At 37.5% G+C, this 11,318-nt stretch overlaps 1 long non-coding RNA gene across 1 annotated transcript; it reads left to right on the plus strand.

Annotated features, from left to right (window-relative positions):
- Positions 1-4,482: 4,482 nt before the first annotated feature.
- LOC125787509 (uncharacterized) lies at positions 4,483-5,384 on the plus strand. Its single transcript, XR_007429404.1, has 2 exons — positions 4,483-4,762; positions 5,265-5,384. It is a non-coding gene; the product is annotated as an uncharacterized LOC125787509 (long non-coding RNA).
- Positions 5,385-11,318: the final 5,934 nt, after the last annotated feature.

An 11,318-nucleotide genomic window follows, 5' to 3' on the forward strand; every position in this document is an offset into this window, starting at 1 on the left:
TATTTGTAGTGCATTATTATTATTAGTATCATGACTAATAATTCTGGATCATTGAATTCTGGATCATTTACAAATCTGATAAAATAATTGTATTTTTTAATATCTCAGTTATTAGGGGTGTGCCATATCATATTGCATACAATAATAGTATGCAGTAATGTATTCTTGAAATATTTTTTTTAATTCTGTGTTTTGTCATGTCGTCAAGAGTATCTTTATTGTAAAAATATAAAAAAAATATATATATATATATTGTGATATTATTTTAGGACCATATCGCCCACCCCTAAATACACGATTTACAGTTCTGGCTACTGTTTTCTATTTTATAAAACCAGCATTACAACACAAATGTTCCTAAAACTTTTAAGGCGGTATAGATGAGTTACAGCACTTCTGGCTATTCACTGCAGTAAGTGGAGCTTGCGACGTTTATCACAGGTAAACTCAGACGTACGATACATCATCTCACACCGTCTGATTTCTCACAATACGCTCCAATTTCTGATTTAACATCAGTGCAGAAATATTTGTCTAAAAGCGCAGTAATAATAACAGGGTGTGAGGGTTTCTGACGCGCTACGCCTCATTAGCTTCAAATATCCAGTTAAATATGCTAATAAACAGACAGACGAAGTGTTTTCTTTACCGCGAGTAAAGCGGCGAAGGGTTATAAACGTTCCCCGTGTTCAGAAAGGTGTTGAATTAAAGCGTGCACACAATGAGGTAATAAATATTTCACGCGCCGTCTTCTGAATGGGTGAAGTCACTTGTTGAGCGGAGGTCACTGCAGCTGAGGAAAGCAGCTTTTAGTAAAAGCTCTGCCAGTAAAACACGGCGTTTAGCGGATCTGAGAGAATAACAGTATTCAAAAACAGCTTAAACTGAAGCTGTTTTAAAGAGACGGTTCAGGGATTTTCTTTATAAACCACAAATACAGTCGCTTTTATAGTTCACAGGAGCTAAAATGCTAATGTAGCTAATGCAGCTAATGCAGCTAATGCATAACTATCCCTGCAAAAGAAAAATGCATGTAAGCATATATTTTTTTAAATGTACTTAACATTAAAAAAGTACATACTTTTAATATTAAAATTAATATGTATCTAAATACATACTAAATGTACTATTTGGGAACAACTCATGGCAGCTTCAGTATATTTCAATTGTAAATATTGTAAGATATATTTAAAATTCAACATGAAAAGCATTAGGTTGTGCTTTTTTTGTATAACTTTTTAAATGTAACATCATTTTTAGTACACTTTAGTACAGTAAAAGTATAATGTAAATGTGAAAACTACTCTGCGTATTAAATGTACATATTATGCACTTTTTGTATTTTTTACCTAATTAAACATACCTTTAATGCTCTAAAGTACACTTCATTTTTTGTCTAAACATCACATACGGACACAAAAAAAATTTAAACTAGCATAAAAATCAAACTATCGTACAAAAAACGGACGGAAAAAAGAACAAATTTTCCCAAAATATGATTAAATACATTTTTTTTTGTCTTTAAAGAGGTATAATTGCTTTCTTTTGCCATCATATTATCATTATGTCAGTGGCATTTATATGGTATTTAACTTTCAATAATATAATCAATAATATTGTTTATCGCAATCATTTCTGGGACAATATATCGTCCCACAAAACACTGGTAACAAACATTGATAAATTTGAGGGTAAGAAAAAAAAGGAACAAAAAATTCTCTTTAAGAGTAGATCAGGTGAGCTCTGACTTTGGTGGATTGCTATTGTAACGGTGCAGCTACCTGGACGTGTTCAACAAACTCTTCTCAGCAGAGGAAACTGAGCTGCTGGTTGACGCTGTGAAGGAGCTCCAGTAGCTCATTTACGGGAACAGCAATGTTATTTTATTTACTATTCTGTTTATTGTTGATGTAAAAGTTGTGTTTGTGCACTGCAGCTCCATTGCCAAGATACCGATGAACGTCTGACTGTTGGCGTCTGTCTAGGTTGTATTCAGTCAGTGGAGCTCCTGTGTTTTCTGTTACCAAGATAAACAAGATAAAACTCCAGAAATGTACCTGAACACACCTCAATTCCAGAACACCACGTCAGCTCAGTTTCCTCTGCTGAGAAGAGTTTGTTGGACACGTCCAGGTAGCTGCACCGTTAAAATAGCAATCCACTAAAGTCAGAGCTCACCTGATCTACTCTTAAAGAGAATGATGAGCAAGAGACGCACTTTATGTTACGCCCAAAACACAATGAGCAAGGTGTACTTTTCCCATTGTTATGATAGCAAAGACATACTGACACGCCCTAAATGAAGCTGCACGATTGATGGTTCACCTATAGATATTTAAAATAGGGCCCCATGAGTGCTCTAAAACTAAACCAGAGTCTGATTTAACCAAACTAAAAACTCGTACTCCTTCTTTCTCTTCTTTTTCTTCCTCTTTTTCCTTTGTTTTTCTGTAATCCCGCCTCCCACCATCCCTCTCTGCTCTCCGTTTCCACATATGCCAAATGGTTTGCACAAATGTTACATGCATGTCAACTAGCATCTCATTACGGCCGGGTCTTCCATACGAGAGCGTATGGAAAAACGAACGGCAGGCTGTTTTTTATATGTGTGTGTGTGTTTTCGTGTTGCTCGTTCAAGCTTTAAAACAGGAACAGGACTGAAACAGGACCATTGACGCTGCTGAAAATACACTCATGACGTTTGGGTGAGCGAAGTGTGAACATTTAGCGAGGCTTTTTTAGGCCCGACGCCACGTCGAGGGGAGGAAAATCCAGCGGCGGCTCTCGGAGAAACTCCGCTAAACAAAGCGAGAGGCTGCGAGAGCTGAAGGCTTGATTGAGATTCGGAGCGATGCTGCCCTAGTGAGAGAAATACCCTCATTTCCCCACCGGTTCTTCTCGCCGCTAATGTTTATTCAAGATGGGATGAATACATCACGCCTCACGTTATTACACACCCATTCAAGTTCTGTTCTGCATCATCAACTCTAGCTGGACGTCTTTGGGCGTCATTTATCAAACCGCGCACCTTTCACTAAAACATTTGTCACCATTCATCAAAGTCAAGCGGAAAAAAGGATTTTCCCAAACACATGTACTTTTAGTTCTCCTTCCTATAAAAATAATATAAAAGAGAGAGAGAGAGAGAGATGTTTTCTCAATCTGGAATAATGTCTTAGCAAAGTGTGGAGCACGATTAACCATTATGGCAAAGCAATATGCCTTTCACTTTCCAAGACCACACTTGTGGACGCTCGAAACTTCTACAGAAGTCTTTAAAACCCCAGTATCTATACTTCTACTCAAGTAATTTGGCTAAATTACACTTAAATACAATACATGCTAGTCTGGAACACAGAAACCTCTTCCTGTATTTACTTTATTAACTCCGCCCCCAACAGCTCTGACCAATCAAAGGAGAAGACATTGTGGTTGATTTTCCTTGTGTGAAATCAAACCAACAAAGTCGTTACAAACTGATTCGGAGGAGATAAAATAACTATAGGAGTAAAAATACCATAAAAGTAAGAAAGAAAATAAAACTCTGATTTGTTTGCACACTTGGTGAGATTCGTAATTGCACTAGATACAAGACTATCAAATATACTCCTCATGTTCAAGCTAAACGGCTGTTCAGGTGCAGTTTAACCTGATTAATTACCCAGATATTTAAAACATTTGTCACCATTCATACAAACACATGTACTTTTAGTTCTCCTTCCTATAAAAATAGTATAAAAAAAGAGAGAGAGCGAGAGATGTTTTCTCAATCTGGAATAATGTCTTAGCAAAGTGTGGAGCACGATTAACCATTATGGCAAAGCAATATGCCTTTCACTTTCCAAGACCACACTTGTGGACACTCGAAACTTCTACAGTATCTTTAAAACCTCAGTATCTATACTTCTACTCAAGTAATTTGGCTAAATTACACACAAATACAATACATGCTATAGTCTGGAACACAGAAACCTCTTCCTGTATTTACTTTATTAACTCCGCCCCCAACAGCTTTGATCAATCAGAGGAGATGACGCGCTTACATGGTTTGTTGTGATGCATTTACTTTGTTTTTTGCACCTTTGATGAGATTCGTAATGGTGTAAACGGCTGTTCAGGTGCAGTTTAACCTGATAAATTACCCAGATAATTATTTATACTAACCCAGATAAATATTTGTCACCATTAATCAAAGTCAAGTGGAAAAAAGGATTTTCCCAAACACATGTACTTTTAGTTCTCCTTTCTATAAAAATAGTATAAAAAAGAGAGAGAGAGAGAGAGATGTTTTCTCAATCTGGAATAATGTCTTAGCAAAGTGTGGAGCACAATTAACCATTATGGCAAAGCAATATGCCTTTCACTTTCCAAGACCACACTTGTGGACACTCAAAACCCAAAATGATCCCAGTAAAAGTAACAGTAAAAGTAACAGTAAAAGTAACAGTAACAGCAATAATCGAAAGTCCTGCGAAAAAGAGAACATTAGCTGCGGTCCAATCTGAAGGGAGCTGCCCAACTAGGCAGCATTTTCAGGCAGCATAGGCGCGCTCCCGAGAAAAGGACTGTCCCATTCGGAAGGTGGCATGTGCTGCCTACCTGGGCAGCTGCCTTATTTTACCCCGATTCTGAAGGCAGCGTGAGATGTATCCTTCACGGCGAAGGCAATCCCATGATGCATTTCACCAGCTCAGAGTTCCAGCGCTCAGATTTAAAAACATGGCGGACGGAGCCGGCACTGCGAGGGAGTTTCTGTACGAATGTAAGTAATTTCCTCCTGTATTTCCACTCACCGCTGCGTGGGTTTATCAAACTAGCATATTTTAGACTGTTTTAAGTTGTTTTCCATCGTTGTTTTCGCCTGTACTTCATTTAATGTAAGACCTGACCGGCGGAAGCTACCGTTAGCTTATCGCGCTAATTTACCGGGTAAGCTAACACGCATCTAGCCGACTTACAGAGTACCAAACGCGGCTGCAGCGCTGAGGAAACCCCCGCTAGGAAACAAAGACACCCTGGCCGTCCAGTGTAAAAAGTTTTAACTGTTTTAAGTCACTGTTACGTATAACTAAGTGATTTACTGTGTAAATAGTGTAACACTGTAGAATAACCTGTAATTCAGTGATTTAATGTGTAAATAGTTTAATTGTTAGAGGGAATAACTAGAGTTACCTGTAACTGAGTGATTTACTGTGTAAATAGTGTAATTATGAGCGTGTTCTCCATAAACCGCTGTTACTAATTCAGATTTATTTTTTCCACAGGGATGAACTTGGGCCGGGGAAGGTGAACTCTGGTCAGACCGGCTGGAGGCAGCGTTAGCTCCCTTTATGAATATATATATTTTTTCTTTGAATGTAATAAAGTTTTCTCTCTTAACATTATTATTTTTGCTTGCTGTGTGTTTATTGTCACTATGCTTATTGTAGTATCACATCTCAACTAGTGGGTATGGGTAAATAAAAAAAAAAAAGTTTATGAATCATGTGTTTTATGCAACTAAAAGATAAAGATATAATAAAAATTAGCTGACTGTGTATGAATGTACTATTGTGTGAAACGTAGCTTAGTTTGATAATTTAGCTCTGGCTCATACAAAATATTTATTATATTATGGTTTCATTACTCATGCATTTCTACAAAGCATCTAATCAAAAATAAAATAAATGCATACATAAAACTGACCATACTCTGAGAATGAAGTGAGGAAAAGTGTATAATTAAAGTAAATCATGAATATTTAAATATCTGTAATATTTGGATGAGTAAAAGAGAAATAGCTGCCGCTGCATTGAGATTTATCCCGAGGTAAGTGATCATTAACTTTAGTTATTTATAAACAAGCTCACGGGCACAGCGCGCTAGACGTGATGACGTATGCTGACTCCAGAGCGTGTCCCGAACGCGCTGCCTTATAAGATCCCTTATGGGTGAAAATGCTGCCGAACGAGGGAGCTGCCTTTGAAGGCAATGACTACCTAGGCAGCTCCCTTCAGATTGGACCGCAGCTATAATGCATATAAAATATGAAGAACATCTGAAAGACAAAGAGGAAACTCTTTTCCTGAAGAAGCGTGAAGATTGCATCACACTTGCACCATTTGTGTGGTCCAACATCACCAAACCCAAAAGTCCAAGCAGTTTAGCACCAAAGACTGGACAGATAATTCAGTTTGCATGCTTACTAACAGGAAATACAGGGCCCTTAATATCTTATACCCAATACTCTTTGCTATTTTATTCTCTGCCAACAGTCTATTTTCATGCCTTCCACCTGCATCGTTACTTTTCCTCTGTAGAAGTCTTTAAAACTGTAGTATCTATACTTCTACCAAGTAAATACATGCTAGTCAGGAATGCAGAACCTTCTATTTACTTCATTAACCCCTGACAGCTCTGACCAATCAGTGGAGATGGCATGCTTACATGGTTTGTTGTGATGCATTTTGTTGCACTTCAAATTGCGAAATCGTTACAAACTGATTCGGAGCAGATAAACGAACTATAAGTGTAAAAACATAACAAAAGTAAGAAAACAATAAAGGTTTTTTTTTTTTTTACATCTTTTGCACTATTTAGCACGGTTAAATCGGACTCTGGTTCATTTACACCCTTTGGTGAAAGGCATATGTCAAAACCTTAATTGCACTAGGTAGGATGCAACTTCGGTCCAACAATACTATTCAATGTACTCCTCATGTTCAAGTTAAACGGCTGTTCAGGTGCAGTTTAATCTGAATTATTACCCAGATAATAACTACTACAGCTATCAGGCAATGCTTCTCCATGCTAAACTACAATGATGTACAGTACATGCTAATCCGGAACACAAAGGACCTTTTCCTGTACTTACTTTATTAACCCTGCTCCAAAAAGCTCTGGCCGAAGCTGTTGTTTCTAATGCCATTTTTTCTCCTTACTTTACTCATTACTTTTCATTTTTATACTTTAAGTCATTTTGAAACCAGAACTTTCACACTTTTACTTAAAGAGCAAAAAGCTTGAGTTGATACTTCAACTTGACACATGCAGAAACAAATTTCACCAAATTGACCAATCGAAAGAGAAGATGGCATGCTCACATGATTTGTTGTGATGCATTTTGTTGCACTTGTGATTGATTTTCATTGTGTGAAACCAAACCAGAGCAAAACAAACCAAATTTAGCTAAAACTGATTCGGAGCAGATAAAAAAAAGACCTACAGGTGTGAAAACACCCAGAAAGAGTGAGAGAACAAGAGAGAAAGAGAGAGAGAAAGAGAGCGAGAGAGCTGTCATGTGAACCCTCTCTCACTCTCTCTCTCTCTCTCTCTCTCTCTCTGTGTAAACGAGCCCGCACTGCTCTGCTGCAATAATAGAGAGGAAATTGAGCATTAAATACAAATCAGCGGTTATTAATTTTAGCGTGACAGCAGAAGGTTGCGGAGGTTGGGGCTTTCAGCAGCTCGTACAGTCGCTGCTCCTTCACCCGCATGAGAGACGGAGAGAAACGGAGAGACGGGGGAAGGGGGGATATTTAGAAAGAAGGAGAGGAACAGCAATGAGTCTTTCTTTAACACGCCAACATCCGACAGGAGCTTTAAAAGCAGCAATAAATCTAATCCAACCTGTAGCCTCGAGCTACGAAACAGCAAATATACATACAGGTGTATTAATGTATCTCACCCAATCACAGCTCACCTAATTTGTAGGAATCATGTAGTAACATAAAAAAAGGTGTTAAATAAACTAAAATTTAGGTTCTCTTATCTGGGGAGCTGTTAACTCGCCGTTTCTTAGGCTGGTAACTCTGATGAGTGCCAGTTTCATCATTATTACATTGTTAATGGTTTTTGCATTTTGCACTTTCAAAGGTCTTGAAATTCTCCTTTTTTGATTGACTGACCTTCATTGTTAAAATCTTCACTTAGTTGAGTAGTTGTTTCTTCTCATAATCTGGATTCGAACATTACTCAAATATTCAATATTCACTGTATACCTGTAACTCTACCTCTTCACTACTTTACTTTAACTGATGCTCTCAAACTTTACATTAACTCTTGATGAGTTCAGCACAGCTGTTAACTGAAAGCCTGACTCTACCTTTTTGTCAGTTCATTCTTCAGAAAATATGTTTACACATTAGAAATGGCTGCTAGTGATTTTCTATAATGTTTGGAAACGGGAGAAATTAAGTTTTTATTTTGATATGACTGTACAATGAAAAAGTATTTGCCCCCTTATAATTTATCATACTTAAATTTTTCAGATTAACAAACATATTTTAAAATCAGATAAATATAACCTGAGTAAATAAAAATCACTTTTTAAATTATGAGTTTATTTATTAAGGGGAAAAAATGATAAATAAAAATATATAAAAATAAATAAATATAAATTAATACATAAATAAAAACACAAGTGGAATATTTTGGAACGTGTGTGTATCGTTACATCTGGTGTAAAACTTAAACACATAATTACAGAACACATAATTGCTGCTTCAGGACCTGCACAACTTGCTGTAAAACCCTGAGTGTACGGCCATCTGTTTATGACCTTAAGCTCAAGCGTGCTTGGGTTCTGCAGCAGGACAATGACCCGAAGCACAGCAGCAGGTCCAACTCTCAAAGGCTCCAAAAATACAAACATAATGAAGATTTTCAAGCGGCCTAGTCAAAATTCGGACTTACATTCTATTGAGATGCTGAGATCTTAAACAGGTCGTTTATGCTGGAAAAATCCTCTAATTTGGCCGAATTAAACGTGAAAATTCTGTAAAGAAGAGATATGAAAGACTCATTTTCAGTTATCGGTAAAGTTTGATTGCAGTTGTTGCTGCCAAGAGACGAACAACCAACTAGTTAGATTTAAGGGTCTAAAAGGTGAAAGGTAAATGAGTTTCTATTGAATGTAACCCAACATCCAACTCTAATCAAAACTCTAATCTTAAAATTTTAGCATTGGGTTTAGAGTCAGATTTTAAGTTTAGGTTAGGGTTAAGTTGCAGTTAATATACATTCAGTTGAACGTTATTTAAATGTCAGTTGAGCATCAATGAGGCCAATAAATGGACCATCCAAGTAGAGTGTTACCTTAGAATTATATTAAAATGTGTTTGATAATCTGAAAAAAATGATAGTAAGGTCAAAAATGCAAAAATAAAAGAAAACTATAGTGGGCAAATCCTTTGCACAGCGCTCTTTGCATCGTTCCAAGTGATACAATACATAGGAAACTTTAATATTAAGGTATAAAGTGCTAAAATACTACAATATCTCCAATGCAATACTTATATAAATCAGTTTTAATCAGTTTAAATCAGTATATCAGCTGTAAAAGCCCAGATTCCTCCTTCCTGAGGCTGTGGAAGGTGAGGATATTGATCAGAGCTGCTGATGGGGGGCCTTGACCCCTGTGGCTTCATTTATAAAGCCTACAGGAAGTTGCTTGATCTCAGTGTTTTTGCGAAAGTGCAAGCAGACACGGCCCCACACCTGCAGAACGTCAGCATGTTTAGATTTGGGGTCGAAACACTGATAGGGCCAGATGGGCCCAAAGAACAGCCTGGAAACGGACAGCAGAAATGGAAGAGCTCATTTTTTAACGTCTGATGGCCAAAGAGCCTCGTTCCCAAAATAGGAATCTGAAATTATCGGGCCGAATTGATGCAGAGCACTTACGGAGCCCATTCACCATCCAGAGAAAAGATACTCGTCCCGCTGTAAATATTATTTTTGGGCCTTTTCTCAACTTGTCAAAACAAAAGCTCTGCGATCGCTATTAGGCTCCTTAATCTTTTGTTGATTGTCTTAAACACATCAGCGCATTCTTGAAACGCACTCTCTGCAAACATCTGGTAAAATACGTCCGCGCTGAACACCAGGTGCAGCTTCAACACAACATACTTTCTCCTTTTTCCCTCCACTATTAGACTTTTCCGTTTCTGACAGTGACGTATTAAAATCCCCTCGCTCTCTCTGTGTCTCTTTACGGCTGCGTTTCCAATCTCAGTTTGTGGTGGGTCCACTTCTTTTTAATGACGTGAAGAATTTCACTTACTTCTCGCTGTTTAGTAGTTGGATTACAATCTTTTCGGTAACCCGTGCTATTATAAACAAAAAAAAAAAAAGGAGTTTAACCTTTAATCTAGTGGTTCACAAGCAGTTACTGTATCATGTGTTGTAGTTAAACATATATAGCTGCTATTCTACTATTGAATAATTCATGCTTGAAAAAATAAAGAAAGAAATAAAACACAGCATCAATACTGTTCTGTGTTCAGAGAAGTGTTGTGGACTTCACCGGAGGGTAGAATCTTTAGGAGCAGTGCAGGGAGTGAGCAGTGCTGAATAAAACTGAAAACGCTGAACAATAGCATACGCAGCATATCATTCCTGAATATTTTACGTACTGACATAATATCCTACGTTTTATTTGGCTATATAATCACAGCATCAGGCCAGTCAAGATAACATTTGTTTGGACAATATATCATCTCAGAAATTATTATAACAAAAAAAAGTCATTTTAAGACTGTTTAAATACTAATAATTTAATGATACATTTAAAGCATAAAGCAATTATACCATGTCAACAAACATACAAATATATATGAATGTCCAGCAAGCCTCACAAAAATGTCCAGCCAACCTCACCTACACATCCAACCAACCTCTCCAAAATGTCTAGCTAACCTCCCTAAAATGTCCACACAAACTTATCAAAACGTCCAGCCAACCTCAGAAAAACCGTCCAGCCAAACCCTGCAAAACATCCAATCCACCTCATCAAAACCTCCAATCAACCTCCCCAAAACATCCAACCAACGGCACAAAACATCCAGCCAACATCCAACCAAACTCACCAGAATGTCTAACCAACCTCCTCAAAACATTTAGCCAACCTCACCTAGACATCCAGCCAACCATTGACTAGCTGTTGATTTTGCTGTATAATATTTTGTTTATGACCCTGATTATAAAGGTTATTGTGTAGTATGTGCTTTATTATCTGGAATAATTGTTTAATTCAATAAACATTCTTTAGACGTTACTGTAAGGACTGTAATGAAGAGTTCATTGCTTTTCTGGTTTCCCCTCCCCTATTATGATTGAACATCCAACCAACCTACCTAAAACATCCAACCAACCCCTGCTATATGTCCAACCAACCTCTCCAAAACGTCTAGCCAACCTCCTTAAAACACCAAGCCGAACACACCAAAATATACAACCAAACTTACAAACACATCCAACAAACCTCCGAAAAAACGTCCAGCTAACCCCCGCAAAATATTCAACCAACGCCACAAAACGTCCAGCTGACCCCCGCAAAA

Source organism: Astyanax mexicanus, chromosome 24 (genome assembly GCF_023375975.1).
Source record: "Astyanax mexicanus isolate ESR-SI-001 chromosome 24, AstMex3_surface, whole genome shotgun sequence".
NCBI classification, from domain to species: Eukaryota; Metazoa; Chordata; class Actinopteri; order Characiformes; family Acestrorhamphidae; genus Astyanax; species Astyanax mexicanus.